Source organism: Spermophilus citellus (genome assembly GCF_964194105.1).
Source record: "Spermophilus citellus genome assembly, chromosome: 2".
NCBI classification, from domain to species: domain Eukaryota; kingdom Metazoa; phylum Chordata; class Mammalia; order Rodentia; family Sciuridae; genus Spermophilus; species Spermophilus citellus.
Genome location: NC_138183.1, coordinates 41,438,761 through 41,456,664, shown reverse-complemented (window position 1 = coordinate 41,456,664; position 17,904 = coordinate 41,438,761).

Sequence of the window (17,904 nt, the reverse complement as noted above, 5' to 3'; positions counted from 1 at the left end):
TTCATTTGGTAAACAATAATTTATTTGGGGAAAAATAAGAGGCCCAGAATAGCCAAAGCAATCCTTAGTGAGAAAAGTAAAAGAAGAAGCATCACAATGCCAGACCTTAAAATATACTACAAAGTTACAGTAACAAAAATAGCATGGTATTGGCACAAAAACAGACATGAAGACCAATGGAGCAGAATAGAAGGCACAGAGACAAACCCACATATACACAGCTATATCATACTAGAAAAAAAGTCATAAACATACATTGGAGAAAAATTAGCCTCTTCAACAAATGGTGCTGGGAAAACTGGAAATTGTATATAATAGAATAAAATTGACCCCTATATCTCACCCTGTATAAAATTCAATTCTGAGTGGATCAAGGACCTAGGCATTAGACCAGAGACCCTGCGCCTACTGGAAGAAAGTATAGGCACAACTCTCCGTCATCTCAGCTTAGGAACCCAAATTCCTCAACAAGCCATGTAAAGTGCAAGAAGTAAAATCATGGGAAGGACAGAATGAGACATATGTATGGTTATACTACTGAAGTGACTCTGCACCATGCACAGCCAGAGGAATCAGAAGTTGTGCTCCATTTGTGTAAAATATGTCAAAATGCATTCTACTTTCATGTATAACTAATTAGAACAATTTTAAAAAAGTTTAACAGAATCAATAAATGGGATGTTACAAAACTATAAAGTTTCTGCACAGCAAAAGAAACAGATAAGAATGTGAAGAAAGAGTCTACATAATGGGAAAAAATCTTTGTCATCACACCTCAGAGCATTAATCTCCAGAATAGACAAAAAATTAATATCAAAAAAGTAACACAATAAATAAATGGGCAAAGGAACTGAACAAATACCTCAAGAAGAAGAAATATGAATGAACAATAAATACATGAAAAATGTTCATCATCTCTTGCAATTAAAGAAATACAAATTAAAATTACACTGAGATCTCATTCAAATCGAACTGGCATTTATCAAGAATACAAGTAACAATAAATGTTAATGAGGGTATGGGGGAGATGGTATATCCATACATTGCAGGTGGGACTGAAAACTGGTATAACCACTAAGGAAAGCAGTGGAGATTCCTCAGAGAACTTAGAATGGAACCACCATTTGACCTAGTTATGTATTCTTTGATAAATACGCAATGGACTAAAAATCAGCATACTACAGTGACACAGACACATCAATGATTTTAGCAGCTCAATTCACAAAAGTCAAGCTATTGAACCAACCTAGGTGCCTTTAACAGATGAATGGGTAAAGAAAATGAGGTATATATACACAAGGGAATATTATTCTGCCACAAAGATGAATGAAATTATGGTATTTGCTGGCAAGGATGGAACTGGAGACTATCATGCTTAGTGAAATAAGCCAATCCCCCTCCAAAACAGGCTGAATATTCACTTTGATAGGTGGGTACTGACATACAATAAGCGGTAGGTTGAGCGGGGAGTAGAAGTATAATGAATTATACAAACGGGAATGAAGGGAGGAAAGGGTAGATGAGAATTGGAAAGACAACAGAATAATTCAGACATAACATTCCTATGTTCGTATATGAATATATGACCAGTGTAACTCCACATTATGTACAACTACAAGAATGGGATCCTAACTAGAATAAGTTATACCCCATCTATGTATATGTCAAAATACACTCTACTGTCACGATACGTAAAAAGCCCCAATACAATAAAGAATATATTGAATGCTTCTTAGTGAGCACTTCATCATCCATATCAAGACTGAAAATGAAATTATACCAACTTATCCTCAGATACTTGTATGAAATAAAATATCCTAAAGTGTGTCATAGAAGACTGCACACAGTACAGTGTAGTCACAAAGCAATTGGTAACTAAATTTAAGGGGATGTAAGGAATGTCACATGAAGAAGTCATTTTGCATTTTGTAAAATTATCAGATGTTAATCTAGTCAGAAAAGACAAAAGGGCATTAAATGAGAGAGAACTATCTGTGTGAAGGCAAGGAAGGGCATGGGAGATGAAGATGTAAGGAAACGATATGTCACAGGATGAAGTGAAAGACATGACAAGAGGTACAACATCCTTGGACTGCTGCTGAGGGTTGTTTGTAATGCCCCCACCCCACCCCAGATGATAAGGAACTTTGAATTACGAACAAGGGAGTAGCAAGTTTAATTTCTGTATTTTACCTAGATGGCTATGGTAAAAGGTCAGGGTGAATTGAGAGACCCTGAAATTTCAGGGTATTAAAACTTATTACACAAATTCAAAAGGATATATTTTGGGGAGCTGGGGATGTGGCTCAAGTGGTAGAGCACTCGCCTAGCATGCGTGAGGCACAGGGTTCAATTCTCAGCACCACATAAAAATAAAATAAAGATATTGTGTCCACCTAAAACCAAAATATAAATGTTTTAAAAAAGAATATATTTTGGCACTAAAGCATTTTTGTAGGGAGGAAGATTTGGGCTGGAGAAAATGCATATTAGGGACTTAACAAAAATCACACATCATCAGGATATATTTTTTATATCAAGTAAAATAAAATACACTTGTTCAAACAACTAATTTCTGGATTTATCAAACGTCACACGAGATATTAATAACTTTCAAATCTAATTTTCAATTCCTAAAAATACTCTAAACTCCATGAAGTTCTCTGGGTTTCTGAGCAAATTTGTGCTTTAAATGTAAACTACTATTAAACAATCTCTACCATGGGGCATCAGTGTTGCTAGTGAGAAAACAAGACTAAAGTTGAAATAAATTGCATCATTTTTCTTATTTGAAATAAGATTGTAACCGGGTACAGTCACACATGCCTGTAATTTCGGTGACTTGGGAGGCCAAGGCAGAAGGATTGCAAGTTCAAGGCCAGCTTTAGCAAGTCAGTGAGGCCTTAAGTAACTTATCAAGACCCTGTATCAATATAAAAAATTAAAGAACAGGCTGGGCATCTGGCTCAGTGGTAAAATGCTTCTGAGTTCAATTCCCAATAACAAGGGGAAAAAAAGGAATAAGATTCTAAAATTATATATATATATATATATATATATATATATATATATATGCATACATGCATGTGTGTATATGTTTACACATATACACATATTTATACACACACAACATACAGAGAGAGTGAATGTGTGTGTATGTTTTGTGGTGTAAGATAGCATAGACATTAACATAATAATTGAATCAGCACATATGGAAAATATATATCTTATGAAATCATTCGCAAACCCAAAACAGGAATTCAACATTATGTTAAACAGAAGATTAACAGAAAATACCATGACATAATAAAGTGAAGGTCTGTAGAATACTGTGAGAAAATTAAAAGACCTAGCAAATAGAAACCTTCTAAACGTGTCTTGCATTAAATCTTCATAGAGAATCGCGAGGGGGAGTCATGTTTGTCAATGGATTTTGTGCCTATTGTAGTGTAGTGGGGCATCATTTTATTCTCTAAAATGACCAATGGGGTTGATGAATTTGATGGGGATTTTTTTGTGTGTGGTTGGTAAATTTTAGAACTCCCTGACTTTCCTTAATTCCTATAGCAGCACCCTATATATATGCTATAGCTCTTTTGTTTCTGCTTAGTATATTACCTCAAAATTAGGAATCCTTATAAAATACTTTATAAATGAGAAGTGTGTGTGTGTGTATGTGTGTGTGTGTGTGTGTGTGTGTGTGTAAGGAACTGCTTAGAGAAGAGAAAAAATGATTCGGTTTCATTTCTGCATGTATCTGCTTTTGTCCTTAAAGAGAAGAAAAACTGTGGTAGTGACTCAACATTAGATGGGAGCACCATGATGGGGCTGGGAATGTGGCTCAAGCGGTAGTGCGCTTGCCTGGCATGCGTGCGGCCCGGGTTCGATCCTCAGCACCACATACAAACAAAGATGTTGTGTCCATCGAAAACTAAAAAAAAAAATAAATAAGTAAATATTAAAAAAAAAAAAAAGATGGGAGCACCATGAAAGACAGGTAATGGAAAGTACACTTTCATCAGTTCATCACAGGCTATGTATTTAACAACATACACTTTTAAAAATTGTGCAGGGGCTGGGGATGTGGCTCGGGCTGTAGCGCGCTGGCCTGGCATGCGTGAGGCCCCGGTTGGATTCTCAGCACCACATACAAACAAAGATGTTATGTCCGCCAAGAACTAAAAAAAAAATATTAAAATTCTCTCTCTCTCTTTCTCTCTCTCCCTCTCTCACTCTCTCTTTAAACAATAAAAATAAAAAATAAAAATAAATAAATAAAAATTGTGCAAATTCATATTTAGATTTGATAGATTTAATTGATGAAATTCAATTGATGAAACTCAAACAGTATGTATTTTTAGCTATAGATTCTTGAATAGCACTAAGATAACTTAAATATTTATGACTTATGTAGGAAAATGTTAATAAGAGAATATGAATACATGCAAAAATATATTGATTTATAGTAAAATGAATTACTAAAAATTAATATTTGAATATCCTCTTCAACATCTCTCATGGAATGGCAGGCATATTACTAAGAGTAAAGAAAGTTTCCAGAATGGTGTTCTCAAGGGCACTTCAACATAAATTGTACCATTTGTGCAAATGCTTGTACAATTATTACTTAAAATGCATATTTTAGAAATTAGAACATATGTAGATATATGCATCTCTCTATTTTTAATAGTTTATTAATTTCAAGTTATAAACCATGCCTTAATATACATTTTTTAATTTATTTTTATGTGGTGCTGAGCATCAAACCCGGGGCCTCGCATGTGCTAGACAAGCACTTTACTGCTGAGTCACAACCCCCAGCCCCTTAATATATAATTTTTTACCTTAAATATTTTACTCCACAATATTGACTCAATAAAAGTTTGATGGATGATTGGATGGGAGAATTGATTTCAATAGCTTGAGGGTGTATGGAATAATAGTGTTAAAACTAGGATAGTATAATAATTTTCTTATATAAAATATCACCAATTATGACATTATCATATGGGATAGTAGAAATCAAACTTTAGTGAAACATGTATAGCCAATAAACTGGAAAAAAACCACTTGAATGTGCAATTACAGATTGTTGTGCACATTGAGAAAAATTTGAGACAAATCCAGTGTACTGACTGTACTGCCAAAAGTCTAGGGACTTAGCCCTTCTCTAAATTAATCAACTGCTATCACCATCTTTGCCTTAGTCACAGTTTCATCAAAATTAAATATTTGATGTCCATTAGGGTATAACTCATTCTTATGGACAAATATAAAAAATGTGAATATTACAAGAAATTTTTGAGTCATTTTCAGTATCCTCAAAATATTTCCTGAAGGTAAGTAGCAAATTTTGAAACTTTATTTTATACCCAGAGATCCATAAGGAAACTGAAGGATAAAATCTTTAAATGAATTATTTGTTTAAGGTCAAGCACCAATTCAAGAGGAGTCAGAGATGGGATTTTGAGCCTTTTCCTTATAGGCAACAGAATATGTACTTCAGGGAATGAATTAAATGATTGATCCTGAAAATGAATCAGACAAGAAAACTCATTCACATCAACACTCTCAAAAGATAACATGAGTTAATGTGGCACATTTCAGCATTTATCTGAGCCATATATTTGGGTTAATATTTACCTTTCTACTAGCACAGTCCAGGGAAACCCAGAGAAGCTAGAAAAATCCGGTCTAGCACTTAGGATCTATTGTCACTTCTTCCTTTATCCAGTGATTCCCTGCTGCTGTCCCTAATTGGATAAAATACAAATATGTCATTAAAAAAATCAAGAGAGTCTCCTAAAGAGAAGACATAATGTCAAGCAATGATCTTTGCATATGTAACATATCATAGGCAATGTTGGATCTGAATATGAAAGGAATATATAGTTTGGTGTCAATGACCATACTCTTGGTGTCAAGTGATTTGATTCTGTGTTTCAGAGGTGACACTTGCTCCCAGGTGACAGGTGACACTTGGCAATGTGTGGAGACAGTCTGCTTTTCCAAACTGGGGTTTGGGTATGAGACATGCAATTGACACCAGGATCTAGTGAGGAAAGGCCACAGATATTGCCAAACAATTTTAAAAATATTGTTGCTAATCATAAAACCAGTAATTTGTAGATTTGTTAAAGTTATAATTGCTTAATATTAGTATTAACAGAAAAAAATCAGAAGAACGAAATATAGACTTGAAAACTTATGGAGAAAATGAAAAAGTTTAAAAGGAAATTTGGAAAAGCATATTTCAAAATTACTGTCTTCACCATAGATATAGCCAAAGAAATGTTTGCTTCTTTTGCTACTGTCATGGTTTAGATATGAGGTGACTCCCCAAAAGCTTCTATGTTTATGCAAGAGGTGAAATAATTAGATTATGAGAGCTGTAACCAAGTCAGTGGATTAATCCATTTAATGAGTTAATGATTTGAATGGATTACCTGGTGGTAAGTGCAGGCAGGTGGGGCATAGCTTGAAGTAGGTCACTAGGGCCATGACTTGAGGATTGTGTATATTATTTCTCTGGTTCCTTCTCTCTCTATGCTTCTTGACCACCATGAGCTGAGTAGTATTCTTCTGTCACATCCTTCTGTCTTAATGTTCTTCCTCACCTAGGGCTCTGAAAGATGGAGCTGGTGGACTTTGAACTGAACCTCTGTAACTATAAGCCAAAAATAAACTCCTCCTCTAAGTTGTTCTTGTTTCATTCTTTGGACACAGGGAGAAAACAATGAGTAACACAGCTTTTAAGAGCTAAAATGTTACTAGTACTCACATGTTAAGAGATAATCTAAACTCCTCAATTATTTCTTAAAAATTGGAATAAACATACATGTTTTTACAGTTTTTTAACACAATAGAAATAATAAAAATATAGTTTAAAAAATTAAAAATGCAGCAAAAAGATAAAATTCAAAGAAAGTTAGGTGCTAAGTTGCTAAGAATTTACTTTCTACCAGGTTTAGTACAGAGTAAGTTCTTGGTATATAAATGTTACAATCCTGCATAAATTTAAAATATTATAATTTTCATAAATTTTATGATAATAATACATTAAAAAACAAACCTTCCTGTTTCATCTGTAATACTGTTTGAAAATTTATAAAACTGTTATTTCTAGTGCGTTAGATACCACAGACAACAGGATAAAAACAAATATTCCATTGTTGCTACTGGAAGGACTCTGTTCCCTCATTTCCAAGTACCAAGTAAATGAGGCTTTGATCTACTTCTCTGAGTGAGACACTATCCCAGCATTGCACCAGTTTCCCTGAGTTCCTTCTTATAGCTAACTTTTTGTCTCATTATTACTTGCTAATAGATCTATTTGCTTTTCTATTTATCCATTCAAGAACTGAATGTTTTATCACTGAACCATATTATTCCCCAAAGTTGATGTCTCTGAGTTCCTTCCAAATTCTCAAGCTTTCCTCCAATTTTCTCAAATCCTGTAGTTTTTCAGTTATTCAGAATATTATTAATTGCTTTGTATGAGATGCTATTCATCCTCAAAATGATGGGGTTATTTTCTCTTCTGGAGTTTTGAAAAGGCATGAGAATAGGAATGTGCAGGGTGACCTTGAACAGTGGGACTCAGAAGAAATCTGAAAAACAAAAAAAAAAAACACAAAAAAAAACCAAAAAAAAAACAATCTTCCAAGTGAGGAGAGCCTTAGGAAGAAAAGACCATGGAGAAGTTCTCCAACTGAGGACATAGAAGAGAGAACAAATAGGATTTAGGACATGAAACATTGAAGATATCTAATCTAATAGATAACAGCAAGAAAAAGATTTGTATAAAATGTTTCATAGTGGATACAAGGGAGAGACAGAAAGCATTAATGGGGACATTCAGCTTGAAATAGCTGTAACATATTAACAACTATCAGCACTTCTCTTGCTTAGAAGAAACTAATGCAGACAGCTTTGTAGAGTAGACATACTTTATTGCAAGTATGCCTTTATGCTGGTGTGTAAATTCTCTCTCATTCTTGCCTGTAATTCAGTTCTCTTAATGTACTTGTAGCTTGGCTGTATAGCCATTTCCACAAATTACCACTTCTCTGGTCAATCCTACAATAGCCCAAACTCCAATGATATCATTTGATTAGAAACATGTTTTAACAGAAATACAACTGCAGAGTTCTGAAATTTACTTTCATGCTGTTTCCAAGTATCCCCAAAGCAAAATTAATAAGTCAGAGGCAAATACATGGGAAATTACCTATAAATTACCTGTGGTATTTCTTTGGGATGACCAGAATATGAAAACACATGTAAAGATATCTGACTAGAATTTCTTTGAACCACCAATCATTATCCTATTGACTAGTTTGGGAAATAAACCCACTAAACCCAATTCCATAAAAACTCTTACACAAATAAGTCATTAGAATATAATCTCATTAATAAAATACCTCTCTGTTACAAAATCAAACTTTCATATTGGAATATTTTCGTCTTTTGATAACTGTCTTTGTAGTTTTATAAAACTTATTCTTTGTAATCTTTAAATCTGAATCACATCATGAATATCTCAATAATACTTATCTGCATTATTTCATCCTTCACCTTAAGTTACTTTATTTTCTACTTCTTCCTATTTCAACTTTCTTCACTGAAATCAGAATACCAATCTAAATATTCAGATTCATCAATGGATCTTTTTTTTTCTTAAACCCTATATGACTTCTGGTTTTCTCCCCTTCCAAGAGTTCTCAATTTGATGTCAAAATCAGGGTGCATTGTTCTCCTTTGCTTGTATGAATTAAGAAATAATTCTCTGTAAAGGGCTATTTTAAATATGAATGTTGAAACATTTTTTTTCTATTACCCTGTCTTTGACTATTTCATTCCAAGATACTACATGAAAAGGTTTGCTTTTGCACCACCAAGTGATATTCATTTATACTCTTCTTTTGTTTACTTCATATCCACAAAATTAGACAAATCACCTGTGGTGAACTTGCCTTTTTAAAATAAGTAATCCAGAAGTTTGATTTAATGAAAATTTGAGATATACAAATAATACCTGAGAGCTTCTGATATAACTACTCTTTGTCAAGTTAGATCTAAGATTGCTACAATGAAAGTGACAAGTCATTATACTGAAGTCCCAGCACCTTGGAATTAACAGGATTTCTGCCCAGAAAAGAAGAGTGAAGAGCCAAAGTGTAAGTATCTAGAAAACAAACAAATAAACAAAAATACCATAATGAAAACACAACTTTTAATTGTTATCAACTAAGTCTTCATGAATTCATAACATGTCAGAACAATTTAGGGAAGAGGACAAACAAAAAAATTTTTGAATATTGTCTCATCCTACTTGTTTGATCCTTTGTCTAATATCAGGTGTACAGACTGTACTAGTTTTGGTTTCTACCAGTTACTAAAAATGTAATAGAAGCAATGATGCTATTAAGTCAACTTTAACCATCACATAAATCACATTTGCCTATTATTATACACGTTGTAAGTTTCATGTCTTGTCTGATTGAGATGAGTGATGCTGTTGTTATCCTTCCTGATGAAAGAACTATTATGTATCCTGAAAGAAAATAAAAACATTTGGATGGTTATGTTATTAAAATGAGGAAGTGAGATCTTCATTCTTGGCCCAGAGAAAAAGGTCATATGGTCACATCATTCTTCCCTTTTCTCCTGACTCCACTTCCCAGTTTGATGAAAGAATTCCTTGAAGTTTTCTGAGAACTCAGAATGTGCTTGGTGACACTGAGCCCATGTTTAACACATCTAAATTCAACTAACTCTATCATCTCACTCCTTGGAGATTCGGGTTGTTCATGTTTCTTTGACCTACAAGGTGTGAAATGTGTCCGATCACTGGTAGGAAACAGGAAGATGGTAGGTACTGTGGAAAGGGAAATTCTTGGCTCAGTTGCAACAGATTACTAGTAAATCACTGTGATCTTGTGAGATTTTACCTCTCAGCTGGGTTTCCAGGGTCAAAGGAAGGCAAAATTTTCAGTACCAATAATATAAGATTTAACAATATATTTTACCTTTCTGTGAATAGAATTCCCAAATACAATATGTGATTTGCTTTGTTCTCAAAATGTTTTAAAAACCACAGAGCAGATGAGATGATGGTCCCACACAGAACCAACAGCACTGTATGCATTTTAAACCTAGATATCAGCAGGTAAATTCAACTCCACATAATAAGATCATTTTAAACACTGAAAGAGATTTTATGACAAAAGGGAACTTTCAATTTCTGTTTTCTTATAAGAAATCTATTAATTAAAATTCATAATATAATTTTCTGCTCAAGAGTAATGGCTGAAAAAGATGTTCATAAAAACAATCTAGATCCTTAAGTGAAGTAGTATATTCAACTCAAAAAGAGATTAGAGAAAACATTGCTAAGAAAACATTGTTAAGAATTGTAAGAGAATAAAATTATGGCATTTGCAGGTAAATGGATTGAGTTGGAGAATATCATGCTAAGTGAACTAAGCCAATCCCCTAAAAAACAAAGCCTGAATGTTCTCTCTGAAAAGTGGATGCTGATCCATAATGGGGTAGGGGATGGGAAGAATGGAGAAACTTTGGGGAAAGGGGAGAGGGGGAGGGGAGGGGGTATGGGGGCAGGAAAGATGGTGGAATGAGATGGACATCATTATCCTAGGTACATGTATGAGTGCACATATGGTGTGACTCTATATTGTGTAGAACCAGAGAAATGAAAGGTTGTGCTCTATTTGTGTACAATGAATCAAAATGCATTCTGCTGTCATATATACCTAATTAGAACAAAGGAAGAAAGGAAGGAAGGAAGGAAGGAAGGAAGGAAGGAAGGAAGGAAGGAAGGAAGGAAGGGTTTGCCTGGGGTTAATACAATTCAGAGAGAAGAGAAAGCCTGCACCCCCACTCCCTCACTCCATTGAATCAGCAGTGAGCTGGGCCAGCAACTGAGAGAAATTGAATGGGACAAAGTGACTGAGTTCAGTGCTTGACAATCCCCATCAAGCCAAAACAAAGAAAAACAAAACAAAAGCAAACAAACAAGATAAAACAAAGACTCAGGATCCCTTGAAATACAGAACTGGTAAAGGACTGACTCCCTCTTTTCACAGGCAATGCCATTTGGAGAACTTTGGTATACAGTCCTAGAAGCACATTGATTCATTAATACCCTAAAACCCTGCTTAAAAAAAAAAAAAACAAAAAAAACAAAACAAAAAAAAAAAAACCTAATAAAAGAAAAATACTTGGGGAGCTTCATTTGTAGCAACTCATCACACAGATTTCAAAGACAATACTCAAAGTGCCATCATCTTCCACAGCTATGCACTTCATCCTGCTGAGAAGGGACACTGAGACACAGAAAGGCAATTTAGCACAGACAGTGAACAAAAAAAACAAAAACAAACAAACTAACAGAAAACCTTCATTGACTAATTTCCTATTTTGTTTTGCTTTTGTTGTTTTGATTGGTTTTTGAATGCGTATTGATTGACATATGATGGACACTTTGTATTTGTACATATACATATTTGCTTCTGTTTTTTAGCTTTTAGAAGTTCCTTAAGGTAGCTTTTTTTCTCATTTTATGATTTTATAATTTTTATTTTTCAATTTTTTTTGGAAGATTAGGTCATTGATTAGTATATGTTGGATTGAATTCCTATTAACTCTCCCACAACTCTGTTTACTATTATTTATACTTCTCTTTTTACTTGCCAATAGCCAAACTCTACTACTCTTTCTCTAACTCTTCCTTTAACTCTTTTACTTCTATGTTTTAAATTTTTGTTGTTGTTGTTGTTTTGTTCTCACTTCTTAATAATACATCCTATGTCACCTCTGTATAGACCCTAATCACATCTTGAATCTACAAAGCCTTTTATTCCACCCCATTTCTTCATATTTTCCCCTAAGAACTCTATCTTTAACTGGATATTTACACATACTCATAGATTCTTATTTCTTTTTTTTTCCTTTTCTATTTCTATCATTTTATTTGAAGGCAGTTATTTTTCATGGATCAGTATTTTAAAGACTAAGATGTTTGATTTGAATATATTGATTTTATTCTGGTAAATTTTGATTTTTTTCTGTATATTTCATTTTTCTTTTATGTTTCTTTTAATTCTTAATTTTTTATTTTTTTATTTTTTTTATTTTTTTCTCACTTATTAATCTCCTTAAATTCTCTTTCTCTTTTTTCATTCACTGACAGCCAACTTCTAATGTTCTCTCTTCCACCCTCTCTTTTATTCTTTTTTTCTTTTTTATTATTATTTTTTATTGTATTACAATTCTTAATAGAACTTTATACCACAATTATCATATTTCTGATTGTATATATGGTATGTTGACACCAAATTCATATCTTCATACATGTATTTTGTATAATGATGAGGGTCTCCTTACACCATCCATGCTATTCCCCTTCTCCCTCCCTTTCTTCTATTTTTGTTACTCCTCCATCATAATCATCATATCCCACAACACTTCTATTATATATATGGTCACCACATGAAATTGTCAATCCTTATATAAATTTACTGATTTTACCATAGGCAATAATTGACCATATCATTTATCAGTATTGTACCAACCAACATTGTAGATTTTATTTAATGAGCTATTTGATTTAATGCTATAAATTGTTTGCATCAGTTGATATTACTACCTGTCTCCCCCTAAACTGTGAGATACTGGAAACCTTTGGGGACACTATAATTCCACAAGGAAAAAACCCTACTGTCTCAAAAACCAACTGTTAGATGCATATACATACAAACAACATGAAAAAGTAAGGGAACAAATTGTGTCAAACAAACAAAAATACATCGAAAACAAAATCCATGAATACCATAGTAGAAGAAACTCCAGAGAAGGAATTTAGAATGCACATAACTAAATTGATATGTAAGATTAAGGATGATAGGAGGGAGCAGTTATAGGTAACAAAAGATAACTTTAATAAAGATATAGAGATCTTTTTTTTTTTTTTTAGAGAGAGAGATTTTTTTTAATATTTATTTATTTATTTTTAGTTTTCAGAGGACACAACATCTTTGTTTGTATGTGGTGCTGAGGATCGAACCCGGGCCACACACATGCTAGATGAGCACGCTACTGCTTGAGCCACATCCCCAGCCCAAGATATAGAGATTTTGAAAAAAGCAAACAAACAGGAATCCATGAATCAAAAGAATCAATAAATCAATAAAAAATTCTTTGGAAAAATATCACCAGCAGACTAGACCACCTGGAAGACAAGAGTCTCAGTCCATGAAGACAAAATATATACTCTTGAAAATAAAGTTGAACATGCAAAAGAAATGTTGAGAGATCATGAATAGAACTTCCAAGATATATGGAATAATATGAAAAGAACAAATATAAGGTTTATCTGGATAGATGAAGGCTCAGAGATACAAACCAAAGGAATGCATAATCTTTTCAAAGAAATAATGTTTGAAAATTTCTCAAACCTTAAAAATGAAATAAAAAATCAAATCCAGAAAGCTTACAGGACCCCAAATATACAAAATTATAACAGACCCACACCAAGTCACATTATTATGAAGATGCCCAATATAGAGAATAAGGTCAGAATTCTAAAAGCTGCCAGAGGGAAACCTCAAGTAGTATTCAGCAGAAAACCAATTTGGATCTCAGCTAATTTTTCAACCCAAAACCTAAAAGCTAGGCTCTCTGTCCTCTTCCTCTTCTCTCTCTGCCCTCCTCCTCTCCTCCTCTCCTCTCTCTGCTCTCTTCCTCTCCTCTCTCTCCCCTTCTCCTCCTCTCCTCTCTCCCTCTCCTCTCTCTGCTCTCTTCGTCTCCCTCTCTGCCCTCTCCTCTCTCCTCTCTCTTCCTCTCCTCTCTCTGCTCTCTTCCTCTCCCTCTCTGCCCTCTCTCCTCTCTCCTCTCCCTTCCTCTCCTCTCTCTGCTCTCTTCCTCTCCCTCTCTGCCCTCCTCCTTTCCTCCCTCTCCTCTCTCCTCTCTCCTCTCTCTTCCTCTCCTCTCTCTACTCTCTTTCTCTCCCTCTCTTCCCTCCTCCTTTCCTCCCTCTGCTCTCTGCCTCTCCTTTTCTTCCCCTTCGGGCAGCCCCCCAATAAAATATCTTGATTGAATCTCCACCCACCGGGTGAGTCATTCACCTTTCAAGTTTGATGTTGCAGGTGCTGCTGAGATTGACCTCTGCTGAGTTGTAAAATAAGAGGGAGAACCAGCTTCCTGGCATGCCTCCTCCCTGCACCCTTCCCGCCCTGGCCTGCAGAGCAGCCTGAGAACCCTGGCACGTAGGAATGTGCACACTGCCAGGCCAAAGGGCAGAGGCACTTGCATCCCCAGGAGTCTGCAGCCAGCTAGGGAAGACCACAGCTGCAAGTCAAGAGGGCTGCCCTGGACCAGCACAGTTCAGCCTTCACCTGTGTCATGTTGGCGGAAAGGGCCGGGTGGCAACAGAAGGTGCTCTGAAGTCCTGAGGAGAAGTCACATTCCATTCAGATTTCTACATGAAATTAACTCAAGTGAAAATGCAATGAACTCAAAGACCAGAATGTTTAGCACCATAGATGCCACTGAAGTGGGAATCCAGGATGTATTTTCAGGAAAAGCAGGTCGTTCCTCACAGGGAAGAAACCAAGGTGTAGAAATAAGAGTGAACAAACATGGCAACAAGCACACAGGAAATCCAATGAGCAGCAACTGTATGAAGTGGCAGTGCAACTATTACTTTTTACAAATTAAATCACAGTGGCACATGTCATCGGGCAGGATGGGAGCTCGTGTTTCTGGAGGGAATTATGTCTGTGTCCTTCCTGAGAATATGTGGCAAGGCAGAGGACTCAGGGCTGGAGGTGACAGGCAGGTAAGGAACTGGAGGCCAGATTCTTTCTGATCCCGGGAATGCTGGGCGGGAGGTGAAAGAATGATCAAGGCTTTTTTTGTTGTTGTTGTTTTTTATTTTTTTTTATTTTATTGTTGGTCGTTCAAAACATTACATAGTTCTTAATATACCATATTTCACAGATTGATTCAAGTGGGTTATGAACTCCCATTTTTACCCCGTATACAGATTGCAGCAATCTGATCAAGGCTTTTTTACTGTAGTATGGGAGTTTTGTAAGGGGAATGAGTAGGACAGAGATACTCCTTGCTAAGAAGGTCCTGAATAATAGGTTGTAGGCCCAGAAGAGCTTTTGTGGACGGGGAGGGGGGGTTTGAGCCTGATTGGGAAAGGTGTTAGAATCTTTGAGATGAATGTTAACTAGTGGGCAGGAAATGGTGGAGGGGGTGTGGGTATCCTATACAATCGGGTCAACCAGGTTAGTATGATATTTCATGTCAGCCTCAGAAGTGAAGCAGAATGGCCAGTCTTCTGCCAAAAGGGCCAGAAAAGATGAACAGGCCAATTCTGGGGCCTGATTGATGCCAGGAGCCCGTATGTTGATTGTTGTATTGAATTTAGAGAGAATATCTCGGCCGAGCAAAGGAAGTGGACATTGGGGCATAACTAGGAATGTCTGAGAGAATGGGAAGTTGTCTATGGAACAGAGTAATAGGGGAGACTTTCTTGGATAGATGGTCTTTCCTCCTACTCCGACAATAGGAGAGGTGGACGGCACTGTTTGCCCCCAGAATTCTGTCAGGACTGAGAAGGTAGCCCTGGTGTCAAGGAGAAAGTCAACCTTGCGTCCATCCACCTGAATCCGCACCCTGGGTTCCTGTCTATTGATCAGGCCGGGGACAAGGACCCAAGGCACTGTCAATCGATTGCCATGCCCAGAAGGTCGGAGGGTTCCCTGGCCATAGGCCTCCTATGGGATCTAAGACAGTCAGAGCCCCAATGACCTTGTTATTGACATTTAGGGCATGGAGTACGCAGACTATATGGTGTGGGGCATGCCTTGGCCCAATGTCCCTCATGCCACACTTGAAGCAGGCGCCGGGGGGGGGGGGTTCGGTGATGGGTGGTGACCCGAGGAAGCACCCTGCAGGGCCTGGGCGAGCATCTGAAATTTCTCAGTCTGGGGGGGTGGTAGGACCTTGTTTGAGCTTTTTTAGTTTGGCCCAGATGTCAGGATAGCTCTGCGAGAGGAAATATATCATAAGGACATGATGGCCATCTGGGGTTTCGGGAGTTTGATCTGGGGCAGCAAGTGGCCCCGGAGGGTGATTGGGATTAACTCGGTGAGTTTCATCCACATGGGCTCTGGCAAATTCCCAGACTCTGGTACGTTCCTCAAGAAAGAGAGTATTAGCCAATAACATAAGTGAGGCTATAAGCTTGGAGGACCCACTGAAACTCTCTTGTGTAAGTGGTGGGATCTGTGGTGAACCTTTGCTCGAATTGCTTGGGGTCATTCATAGAGAATGGGACATGTACCTGGATAATGCCCTCAGGTCCAGCAACTTCTCTTAAAGGGGCCATGGTTTAGGGGCGGGACCTAGTTTGGGGGGGAAATAAAGGTGTCAGCTGAGTCAGGGGGAGCACCTGAGGGGCTGGACAGAGCCAACGGGGGAGGTTGGGAGGGAGGGGGTTCATCTGCTGGATAGGTAGGGGTGAGAACAAAGAAGAGAAAAAGCCTCAACATAGGGGAACTCCTTCCACTTTTTCGAGCGCTCGCAGAAATTAAACAGATCTCTGAGAACTGCAGGATCTAGGGATCCTCCTGGGGGCCATTGACTTTGATTGTCTAATTGATCTTGTGTGCAGAATTTAATAAGGGGAAGTCTGCAGGGAGGGAAGAAGAGGCCCCCTTAGGTCAGGAGAGGGAAAAGGGTGGTTAAGAGAAAGAGGAGGAGGGGAGAAGAGTGCCTGTTCTTCCATCCCTCAGGACCTCCCGCTCATGAACCAGGTTACAGAGAGTCCACCATAACCATGAAGGTCATGGTGGGGTGCATTCCCTCCTCCAGATTGGGCGTCAGGGGTTTGCCGGACAATCATGGTCAAAGCCCCTTCGTAGCCCATCTGAAGTTGGATACCCAATAGGGAAACTCACCTACTGAAGAGCCAAGGTTGTGTGAGTAGCAGCAGCGCTCAAAAGAGTGGATGAGGACAGCAAGCCTTGAGAGAGGGGGCCCTCTAGCAGCGAGGCATTCCCCCTTCTGGGTTTCAGCACCAATGAAAGAATGATCAAGGCTTGCTTGAAAATGCCCGTTTATTGAGGAACAGCTCTGCATATTTATAGAGCCAGGGGTGGTTTGACAGTTGACATGTGGTACTTTTTGATTGGTGGGTAAGTATCAGGTGAGCCAGCAGGACTAGTCTGATTGGTGGGTAAGAATCAGGTGAGCCAGCAGGGCTAGTCTGATTGGTGGGTAAGGATCAGGTGAGCCAGCAGGACTAGTCTGATTGGTGGGTAAGGATAGGAGGAAGCAACAGGCACAGGAACAGGGAGTTTTTATAGCCCAAATCTAATGGGGTCTCTGGGTCTGCAAGCTGCCTTGTTGGCTCAAGGTGGGTTAAGTGTTCAACACTGAGCGGGGGTTGAGTGTTCAGCCTTGAGTGTGGGCTTGGGTGTTTGGGCTTGAAAGCAAACAGGTGATATAGAACCAGACAGAGGGTTTGAGAAGCCATGTCATTCTGCAGCTAACTTTGTTTGGCATGTCCTGCAGACCAGCCTGTCCTGCATCTAACACCCTCAGACCTAGTCCAATCTAGCTCCCTCCCCTCTCTATTAAGGCTGCTCTTCAAATTTTCTCCTACCTGGGTGTACCAGCTTGCTTCTTTCTTTGGGCAGATTTGAAAGTCCTAGTCCTCTCACCTTTAAGACTGGGCTGATAGAGAGACGCTTACCCACCCCTTCCGCTCCCCTCTTTCCGGCCCTGGGAGTATCTGGCCTCTCCAGGAGGGTCCCAAAAAGCCTTGGCCAAGGTCTCCCATGGCTCTGGCTCCATCCAGGACGAGAG